This window comes from Heliangelus exortis, chromosome 2, assembly GCF_036169615.1.
Source record: "Heliangelus exortis chromosome 2, bHelExo1.hap1, whole genome shotgun sequence".
Taxonomy (NCBI): Eukaryota; Metazoa; Chordata; class Aves; order Apodiformes; family Trochilidae; genus Heliangelus; species Heliangelus exortis.
Genome location: NC_092423.1, coordinates 113,462,118 through 113,473,864, shown reverse-complemented (window position 1 = coordinate 113,473,864; position 11,747 = coordinate 113,462,118).

Genomic DNA, 11,747 nt, shown 5'->3' with positions numbered 1-11,747 from the left:
GACCACTGTGAGTGTCCACATAGCATGGAAATTCCAGGTGTGTGACAGACTGCTGTTCCAGTGGTGTAGTTCTTCTGGATGATGGTCTGGTTTTGACAGCTGAATGGTGATGTTTCCTTTTGCTTTGAAGTTTGAAGTGTCCTCATTGTGAGGACACTGCTCTTTTCTCAAGAAAGCTACGTCATTATTTGCTATTTTCTTCATTACTTTATCTCTTGCTATGGTCTTTCAAGATAGCCTGCTTATCAAGATAGCAGCCTTTGTTGGTGACCTGCCCAGTCAACGCACACCTCCAGATGTTACCCACAAGGCTGTAATGAAGGTTCATTTTCCTTATGATGCTGTCCTAGCCCAAATATTTGACTCCATATAGTCTATTACCTGTTGGGTGTTCTCTGTGTGCACTGGTACTAATGTGTAATCTACAAAACAAGCAAAGTAGCAGCCATGGCACCATGTCCACCTGTGGGACATCCACCTTGGTAGCAAAAGTGAGTCTTATCATCTTTGGAACATAGAATGAAATATGATGTCAATAAAGATTTTGAAGAACACTATGAGGCTACTTCATCTTGCTTAAGAACAGTTTCTAGCCAAAGAAAGATTAACCACGTGCTGAAAAGCTTTATCAAATTTATTTTTTGTTTAAATATAGGAACAAAACATAGGAAAACAGAAAGTTATTTGATGGAAAATTGCTTTGTCTAATCTGTGCAACCAGGACAGTTTGGCATTCCTCTGGGACCTCTTTCTCCAAATATTCAGACCAAAGGCAATTCTATGCACTGTTCTGTTCTTCTTTCTTTCACAGGGAAACCAAAACTTGAAGGGGGATGGCACATGCCTCAGTCATTCTGATGTGAACTGAGGACCTTAGACAAGGGAGGTAATTATGCACCCCAGAATTTGGAGAGAGGCAGTAGGAAGGCCATGCTGTATCTTTCTAAGGACTCCTCTGAGACTGGAAAGCTCTAAGGAGTCAGAGGTGAACTGCCCCAACAAACGGCTCTTGACTTGTTCCTGGGGTATGTTCAAAGAGATTATCTATTGTCTGAAGGAGGAGGAACAAACAGCAAGGTTATCAGATTTTGCTCATTGAAATTAGAACATCCATGGGCAATAGTGTGGTAATTTCCCATTGTCAATGTACTGGTTTTGGTTTTTTTTACTAGTCTTGTGCCAACTTTTAAAGAATAATAGACACCACCTACTGATCGCTATCAGTTTCAGCTGCTGCATAAAATTTAATAAAATAGTACATGGTTGTTACCCAAAACTTTACATTCTCATTTGAAGCTGGATACAAGTTGTGCTTTTGTTCTTTAGGAAACTCTCCACCCATCCAACAATGAGACATTATCAATGGTCACTTGAAATATGCACAAGCTGTGGAAGACAGCACACTGTCGACTGGCAGCAGAAAAACCACACTGCAGTGGTTCTGTACCCAGGGGATTTGTGAGGGAATTAATGTGTCCTGTTTTAAGCCAGGTGCAAGGAGTGTCCTAATATATTGTTTGCATTTCTAGAACAAACCCGCCCCAAACCAGCCTAAGTAGCTGTGGTGCGTAGCACCGAGCTGTGTCTGTACACCTCTAGACTTTGTAAACAAGATTTTTTTGAGTTTGCATATAGAAATGAGAATCCTAGCATAAAACCCTGTTATACAAAAGAAATTGCATTACAGGAGTTTCATTCCGGTTAGGTGCTTAACATTAGAAATCACTATAATTAAAACTGCTTGGGACACTTCTCTCTGATTCCTTGTTTCATATATGTTTGATGCCATCTTTTAAGGGCAATATAACATATTACTTTCATTGTCACCCTCCTTGATCCACCAGGGTGGATGTTGCTCTGGGAATGTATGATTTTCCACTGGTGAGTTGGCAGGTTCATGCCTGATTTCCTGTCTGCTATTCAAACTCTGCTCTAAAGATGGAAATACTAATGTTGTCACTGTCTTTTCTAAGTAATGCTCTGGTGTCTGGCTGCTATGCACACAATTACTGATTTTCTACCATAATTCCCAGGATACAGACAGGGAAATCAGTCACTGAGTATGCTAAGTATAATTATAAATGTATAAATTATTTTGAGCTCTCAGTTCTACCAATTTGTTCCTCATGTTTGAGAGAATACACAAGATTTTTTGTTAAATGACCACTTTCCTGACTTCACTCACTGTGTGCCCAACACTTCTGTAAATGAGACTCTAGGGCCCCAGTGGGGCAACTGGAAAATGTGGGAGACAAATGAACTGCTTGTGGAAAACCTGGTGAAAGGACTTGTTTGTCACAGCAGGAGAGCTCTGAGGTAGAGGTGGGAGCAGCATCCAGCTCTGCAGCCTGCCTGTCCAGGGCATGAGCAGTCAGATATTCTCTTCTCCCCATTCATTAGACACCTTCCAACTTTTACAAGAGATGAAGCAAAGTTCCTGCAAACAAAAGGTTATTTCATGCATGACCCTGAGTCAGTCCTAGGAGAAAGGTGACAGGAAAGTGAGCTAAGGAAGGGGTGGGTTTGAGCTCTATGTGGGCAGGCAGGAGAAGTAACTGTGTTCTTCCTGTGCCTAATGCACACATGGGACTTTGCTGGAAAGGAATTAGCCTGTACAGCTCTTTCCTATCTCTGATGTACACATTTCATTATTTTAAAAATCTGTATTCTCTTTATTCATGTTGTAAAGGTTAGAAACAGAAGGTGGGCATAGTAAAAATAGAGCATATGTTTCACAGTAAGAGTAATTTTTACTTTTTAACTGCTTCCCCAATGATTCAATGTTTTTTCCTTTCTCCCAGTGTCCCTAAATCAACATTTCATCCATTCATGTTAGATACTGTCTACTCCAAACTGAGGTTATGGTGTCTGATTTAGGAACATTCTGTGCTCTAGATAAAGCATGAAGATGAACTAGAGGCAGGTCTTTGTGCCATTAAAATATGTAAATAAAATAGCCTGCTGGAGCATACCTCTGTGCTCTGCCTTGACTGTGTTGAAGTGGTACAGAGGCTGTTTCTTATCTCATCACCCAGGGAAACTTCCCCCTGTATTCTTGTTTTCAGCAAGTTTAACCCCTTCTTGCAGCCGAGCCTCCTTGCCCTCCACACCGGTTCATTCCTTGGTCACAAATTACCACAGCTGATTCGTTATAATTAGAATTCCTCTTTCATGTCCATCCCCACTGGAGGTCTTCACACCAACCTGAAATTTTGGGGGGAGCCTGTTGTGGGAACTTGAAGTTCCATGAGCAATCCGGAGGCAGTGGATGCCCAGGTGTGGAGCGGTGTCCTTGCTTTTCAGCTTTTTGGGGGAACTCTCTCGGCTCTGACTCAGCAAGTCAAATGTTTTCCGTAGCTCAGGAGTGGTTTTTTTTGGAAGTCTGCCAGCACATTTCTGACTACACCAAACCTGTTTAACTTGTGAGATCAGAATCTTGAGTCATATGGCTCCAGGAGCACTGATTTTTGTCAATTTGTTAAGAAAAGCAATAGTTTTTTCCCAGTTGTAAACTTTACATCTGTTTCAATGCTTCTGTCTTTTACCTGGTGTTTTGTCTTTATCTTCCCCAGCTCTTATTCTCTGCAAGGTGTACCTGTCACTCCTTATTCATCATTTTTTTCCTTCCTTCAGTACCATGTTCTTTTCCTGCATTTCTTTTTTTTTTCATTTTTGCCTTGTTTAAACCTTTTCATCTGCAAAGAAAAGCACTAAGAGGTAGATCTCTGGTCTTTGTCTATTAGGTTAAAAAAAATGAACATATAAACCATACAGAAATAAATGGGTAAAATGAAGTATTACAGCAATTCTGATAGTGGAAAATCAGAAATGCTTGTTAAACATCAGCACAGATAGGCAGTTGCTTAAGTTAGCCATCTGGATTCAGCTGCAATTCAATTTTCTCAGGCCTGAAGGCTGATTCACTTGCAAAGATAGTGGGCTGTGCTTTGGACACCTTGTTTTCATAGTCCCATATTCATCTCTTTTTAATATAATTGTACAGTTGAGCAGCCTCACACTTTGGAGCTGTTTTCATATTTGGTCTATTGCAAAACTGTATTCTTTTTCCTTTTTTTTTTTCTGCACAAGGAAGACATTGTTCACCACCACAGTTCCCTTTATTTAAAAAAAAAAAAACAACACATGCTGTATTACAAAAAGTAGCACATAGAGATGGGGAAAATATAATACTCAAGTAATGCTAGTCATAGGAGGATGTGTATTTTCCCTTAGAAAAGTAAAATGTGGCTCAGTCACATAGCTGTGTGTCCTACACTTCATTTAGTTCTTTGCATTTTGCATAACCCCATGAAGCCTGGATCTAAATTAGAAGTCAGGTTTATGTACAACTGTTCTAGGCAAAATTTTCCATACCTAGACAACAGGCCAGCAGCAGTCCACCAAGGGTATCTCAGAGAATGGTCCCTATATTTGTATATAGATCCACAGGATAAGGCAGTCCTGAAGCAGAGAAACTATCCAAGAGAAGCTGTGATGATGATTTCTCTCTGCCCACCAGGCAGCCGTCAGCATTTCCAGGCTGCAGCTCTTTTCCAGCTGGCATTGTTAATCCATCTTCTCCATTTCCTAAAAAATTCTGGAGATTTCTCCAGTCTCAAAGTGGCCAAAATAGCCACCGAAATCATGATCAAGAACCTTCTTGTGGTTTCTAACTGCTGGTTCCTTGTTGTCCTCTATCTGCCTGTAGATCTGGGGTAGTCATAGTCTGCAGGAAGAGTCCCCAGTGTGTCTACAGGTCCCAACCTGGATCCCAGGTTACATATATCCCATGATAGCATCCTGCCTGTCCTGGTGGACCTTCCATACTGCAGCCATGGAGGATGCCACTGCACAGAGTAGTCACTGCTGGAGAGCACTGCCAGCCTCTCAGCAACCTGATGCAAGGTTTGCTGAACTGGCACAAACCTAACCTGCAGGATTAGGAGGATACCAGCACTTCCATAGAGAAGATGGAAATACCTGTTAAAAACAGAGTGGTTCTGTGAAGATGCTGTCCTTCTCACAGAATAAATACTCGTGTCAGGGGTTATTTTTAAAATTTTATTACACTCCTGCCCAGTCCTTCACACACTGACCAGCCACTCTCTGCCTTCCCCTACCGTGTCTCCAAAGCCTTGCAGCTATCCTCCAGTCTGTTAAAACTGGATTTCATCCAGATGGCTGCCTTGGAGGGGAGAACAGCAAAACAGCCCTTCTCTCATACTGCCCTCCATTTAAGGTGTCTACTAAGCCAACAGCCAACATATCTGTGGAAGTGTTTGGTGATGTATTGTTGGTACATTGGAGACTCTTTGCTGGTTTGGAGCCTTGTTTTGACTTGTTTGGACAGATTTTTATCTTTTCCCCAACAGTCATGAGATTCAGATGTCCAGGGAGACACAGGAAATAGCATAAATATGCAAGTAAAGGGGAAGGTCTTTTAGAAATAAACTTGGGCAAATATATATGTGTTTTAGTTTGGATCAGGGGTGTAATGCAAACCTTCCAGATGTCCCCTATTACTATGTTTGGTTTGCGTTTGATGAGGTAGGCCTGAACTTCACAAAGGACCTTTTTAATTTTTAGATTGATGTGAATTTTGCAGTACAGAACATCTAGTCTGTTCTGTTGGTGTGTACTCAGTCCATTGGGCCAGAGAGCTACTGCCCACACTGATGGAAATATGGACAGAGGAGACGTCAGGTCTTCAGCACCATCTCACTCTACATATCCACTCCTGTTGTCTCCCACCACTCGGTACTGTTCATCTAACCCTGAATGTATATGGAGATTACAACATCTCAAGCACTGTGGATTCTAAATGGAGAAGTAAAGTGAGTGAGTTTTGAGTATGATGAAGTAGGTGACATGAATTAAGAGCTGCACTTAATAATAGATGGATGATGCAGCCAGATGAATCCATGCAACAAGTTGCAAAAGAACAAGTGGAAAGCTACAATGGTAGGTGGGAGACAGGATAGTGCAAAAGAAAAAAAAAGAAAGGAAAGGAAAGGAAAGGAAAGGAAAGGAAAGGAAAGGAAAGGAAAGGAAAAGGAAAGGAAAGGAAAGGAAAGGAAAGGAAAGGAAAGGAAAGGAAAGGAAAGGAAAGGAAAGGAAAGGAAAGGAAAGGAAAGGAAAGGAAAGGAAAGGAAAGGAAAGGAAAGGAAAGGAAAGGAAAGGAAAGGAAAGGAAAAGGAAAGGAAAGGAAAGGAAAGGAAAGGAAAGGAAAGGAAAGGAAAGGAAAGGAAAGGAAAGGAAAGGAAAGGAAAGGAAAGGAAGGGAAAGGAAAGGAAGAAGGGAAGGGAAAGGAAGGGAAAGGAAGGGAAAGGAAGGGAAAGGAAAGGAAAGGAAAGGAAAGGAAAGGAAAGGAAAGGAAAGGAAAGGAAAGGAAAGGAAAGGAAAGGAAAGGAAAGGAAAGGAAAGGAAAAGGAAAGGAAATGCTGGAAGAAGGTACTGTTGTATTCCCTGCTCCATCTGCTGGGGCAACCCAGAATAACTTGTCATGTTCATCTAGACAACTGCACTGTAGTAATGTTCTGCTAGCTTGCTACCTAATTTCCTCATTCCAAATAACTATTCAGTAGTACTGAGCTGCATCATTTTTGTAATCACATCTGTGCTTTGATTTCTCACTGTCTGGCATTTTTAGTGCCTGGAATTAAGATTTTAGGTGTAATAAAATAATAGAAAACCTGCTGTTTTGTTATCAAATTATTATTATTATCCAGAGGTTTTTTTAAAAAAAAATATTTAAGAAGATGCAGTTTGCCTCACAGAGTAAATAGCAATAACTACTCATAGTTTATTTTATTTCCTTTCTTCACAATTTCTTCTCTGCAATACCTAGAAAAAAGTAACTCACTTAAGTCTTAATACTGTCAGTTGTTGCCAGCAACCATAGGTTTAGTAGGTCCTTTTTCTACAGTTTTCAGGAAAATTGTCATGTGAAAATGCAACAAATTATTAAAATACTTTCATTCAAATGAAGGGATGGTTATTTGTTAATGAGATTGAGTATATAATGCTTGATATAAAAGGAAAGACAGTGACATTATAAGTTCCAAGTTTTGAGGCTACTGAATTTTGAATAGATATTCTAAAAGAACAAGGAAAATCCCAGAGAGCAAAGTAACTGATATGTTGTAGCAAGCAAAGTTCACTATTTGATAAATGAGCACATTCAGACGATACTCTGAGATAAATATGTAAATATTAATTTTGACATTAGAGAAAATATCTGTTATTTAAAAGTTCAGGGACAACTGTCCTGAAAGAGGATGCAAATAAACTCATTTCTCAGGCCTGTCCTACTTTACAACCCACCAATGCTGATGATCCTAATGCAAATGCAAGACATTGTATACACAGTGTGCTTCATAATGAAAAAAAAAAGACAGGATCAAAGATATCACAAAGCTATCTGATCACAGAAAGATGTGCACGTTACCATACTACATTAAATCATCTACAGAAATGTAAATAATAATAACAAAAGGTATCTGAGCTCACTATCTTCCTGGAGCCAGATGACTCACAAATTTTGCAGAAGGCAGAGAATGCTATGGGCCAAATTGGCCCTTTCAACAACCATGACAGCTGCTAAAACAGAACTGAAGAGTGATACTGTAATAGCAGGAATTTACTAGTGATTGTGTAAATCATGAAATAATTAAACTGAAAGGCATTACTCTCAACAGCATCTTTAATATTATTTTACTCATATTATATACTGTATGTACTCAGATGCTGTACTCTTATTTTGGTATACAAGACTTCTACGTTTTCAATTGACCCAAGAAAACTATGGATCTGCTGGGTTTATTGCTGGGGCTACAGTCTCTTTGGGGAAGAAACTACGTTTCTGGTACAATCACTTGATAACAGCAGCAAGTGATTGGTCTTCCAGCAGAGCTCTAAAATGATAGAGAAAACACGACAAGGTCAGAAGAAGCAGCAGTCAAGAGTTGCAGTAATTCCATTCCATCCCATTAATGATTTTTCCCGAAGGGGAAGCGCTGGAAAACTGGAGCGCACTGAGGATGATACCCAGGACTTAATGGCTTGTTTGTCATTAGCTGATCCCTGCAAGGGCAGCTCTTTGCCAAAGTGCAGGCAGGAACCAGTGCTGGCTGACCTCAGGGAAATCACACTGAAGGCTGGAAGCTGGGAGATGGGATGCTGTGCTGGGAGATCAGATCTGTTGTTGCTAATGGACATGGAAGCCAGCAATGTGCCTGGAGCATCACTGAGGCTTCCCAGTTTCTAGATGTGTGGTGGCTGTCAATCCAACACTGGTGCTCCACAAGAACCTTCAGTTTCTGGATTGCCCCCTCAGTACAGAATCCTGTGTGATGACACCACTCATTTATCTCTAAAAATAGCTGCCTCTTATGACTGGTGAAGAAAATGTTGGTTCTGATGAAGTCAGTGGCAACATTTGCAATGACTCCAGAAAAGCCAGGTTTGTAGCTTGACCCTCAGTAATTTCAGCAGTGTCACCCAGCACATCAGAGCAGACAGCAATACATGGCATCCAAAACACCCACACTCTGAACAAACCTGTCTCTTTTCCCCCAAAACTAGTAACACGATAGCTTTCATAAAAGCTATAATTGTATGTAAACACAAATAAAAATACATAGGCATGGAGACTATATACAATTTTTGTTTTCTAGAAATGGGAAACAAACCCTGATAAGTAACGTTCAATGACCACTGTAGAACACACCACACACAAGCACCATTCAAAGATGTTTACCAGTAGGTGGTGACATATAATTATTTATTAGCACTTTTCTGGCTGCAAAGGGTTCTGAACTACAAGTGGCTGCACTGTATGACTTATACACTTTTAAATTATGCTTTCCTTCCATATTTCCCCACCTTTCTGAGGTATCTTTTACATGTTTCATGGGTGAAAATATGTTTCATAGGCTCACTTGCATCTCCTGGCTGTAGCATATCAAACTGATCCTGCTCTGTGATCTGCAGGGCTGCCTTTGCGCTTCTGAGATGGTTTTTCAGGCAGTTTAAGTGTTGATGAGAGATATTAACACTGTTCTGCCAACACATGCAAGAGAAAAAAAGTGAGTCATCTCATTGGAGAGCGTACCTCTTCTTTACTACTAGTGAATAAACAGGTTTTAATTACCTCTGTGCAATTTTGCTATTTACTGGCAGACATGAGCAGCACCCTCTTGTAACTCCATCACACCCTTCTGCATCCCAGTACTCCTAAGTTATGAAGCCTGGAAAATATTCACCTCAGCTTAGCCTATCTATTAGTGTCTGTTTAAATACTATGTGTGGGCCATGACTAATGAGAGCATTATGGCTTCCACATGTGAGATGGAGCTGGAGTTTGGGTTGTTAGCAAGTTGTTTCTGAGCAACTTTCCAAAGCAAGGCAATAGGCTTCTGTCTTCTAGGCTTCAGGAGTGACCACAGGTCCTCTGCGAAAGTGAGCTGGGCTTGTTTTCCTTATCAGAACTCCATGGAGGCCATGACCAGACAAACATACTTCACCAACTGGAACAGAGGTGATAGATAAGAGAGCTCCTGGCAGCCTCTGGCATAGCTGGGTGACATGACATAGCCCCATGAGGCACTTGTTGGAATACTGGGTAAAATGTCAGCACGCTGCTTTGTCTGAATCCACATTCTCTTGAGTTGTTCTTTTTGGACTGGTTTTTGGACTCCATATGCACTAGGCCTTAAGCAAAAGGTCAGAGGACAGTTGTTAGCAGGTTTTGCATTTTCTGACTAGCATCCAATGCACTGTTGAGTTTCTCCACTGTTTGTAAGGGATAAACACCTATATTCTCTCCTGCAAGACAAGGACTTGGACATTTAAAGAAACATGGTGGAAAATATTCCACCATTCCTGCAGGTGTCATTGGCCTGAGGTGAGCCTTGAGCCCAAGTTATGCCAGTTCTTTGTACAAAAATACTTCTTACCAGTTATGTCATCATCGTGTCCTCGCAAAATTAATTCCCTCCCCCTCCTTTTTTTCTTTTTTTTTTTCTGACTGAATCTGTAATGCCTGTGGGCTGCTCTTTAGGGCTTGGACAAGACAGCCAACCTCATACACAACACACAACGTGCTGCAGAAAACAGAGTATCTGTCAGTCAGTGGGACAACACATTGCCCTCAAACCCTGCTGGTACAGATTGGTGACAACTGCCTGAGCTTTGGCAGTGGGAAATGGGACCCAGTCAGACATTGTGTCTCTGTCTGAAACTGAAGAATGCCAAAATACCATATCCAAATTGTCAGGGTATCTAACTGTTGATTCTAAAGAATTATGGAAACCTCATTGCCACTGATATAAATGAAGGGAAAATCATATTTCTCATCTGCTGAATTGGGAGGAATATGTATGCCAGACAACTCTCCTTGCAGTTATCACAAGGATATATGTCTCAGGCTCCTATACATCACAGGACATATGTCTCCAGCCTACTATAGTATGGGATGGCTTTAAGGCTATGGACTGGCCTATTTAAGAAACTGTAGTAGATGATCGAGGATTAGGAACCTCAAACTATGTGAGAGTTCCTCTGTTCTGTCATAATAGTTATTTTCCAAGTGTGTTGCCACATAAAGGTCTCTTAAATAGAAAAGAGGGGGCACATTTGTTTTTTTCTTGATGGAATGAGCAAGTATTTAAGGTAGGCTGCCAAGCAGCCCTAGTTTTTTGCCCACATCTGGTTACAATTTCAGTACTACTGTATATGTACAAATCAAGAAGAGAAAGAAGGTGGGCAACTTCAGAGAAGTTACTCCTGTTTTGGCAGCAGGATGCCACTTATAAATGATGTTTCATCACCCTGCAGCACAACTACCCAAGGCATGTAAGGAACTGCAGGTATGACTGGAAGCTCTCCCTGGTGCAACACATGATAGTGTGAGGAACCACAGGTATCTGCTGCTGGCTACATGTTGTTCCTGTATATTAGATACAAAATTGACATAAGCTTAAAGCTTTCTAATTCAGTGTTGTTTGGACATAAAAGGCTGAAACTTATACATACAATAAGAATTAGGCACAAACATAACAAAATATTCACACTTGTTTAGGATGAAGATAGGAGGTATTCAAAGATGAGAGAATTGAAATATTCTATAAAGGAAAAAAGAAGAAAAGGGGAAAGAATGGGTTTTATAAAGTGATTCTGTTAGATTGGGATAAATTCAGCTGATGAAAAAGCAGTTTTTCTATGAAAATATAAGAAACACCTGCACATTATAGAAAAAACATTTTTTCTTTCTACCAGAGAAAGGTTCTTAGAAAGAGTAAGTCCATCACCAGTAGCCAGTAGCTTGCACCCTCTTATTTACCTGCCAAAGCTAATATCTGTGGTTCTTCTGTACTTTTCATTCCAAGACTGTATTTGCTCTGGGTGTTCTGGCCTTGGAGTCTTTTAACACCCTGATTCATTGTGCCTTCCTCAAGACACTATCACATCCTGGATTATTATCATAGAATCATAGAATCATAGAATTGGCTGGGTTGGAAGGGACCCCAGAGATCATCAAGTCCAACCCTATGTGGAGCTCACCATAGCTCATGTATTTCATGTCTGTAAGAAAGTCTAGATGATGAAGGATACCTCTTTTAGCATTAGGAAGATTTTTTTCAGCTGGATAGAATACTGCCACAGAATAGGACATCATCCAGGATAAGAGATGTTATAAAACTGATCCACAATCCATTGCTGTAGCCATCCCTTTACCTGCAGACAAA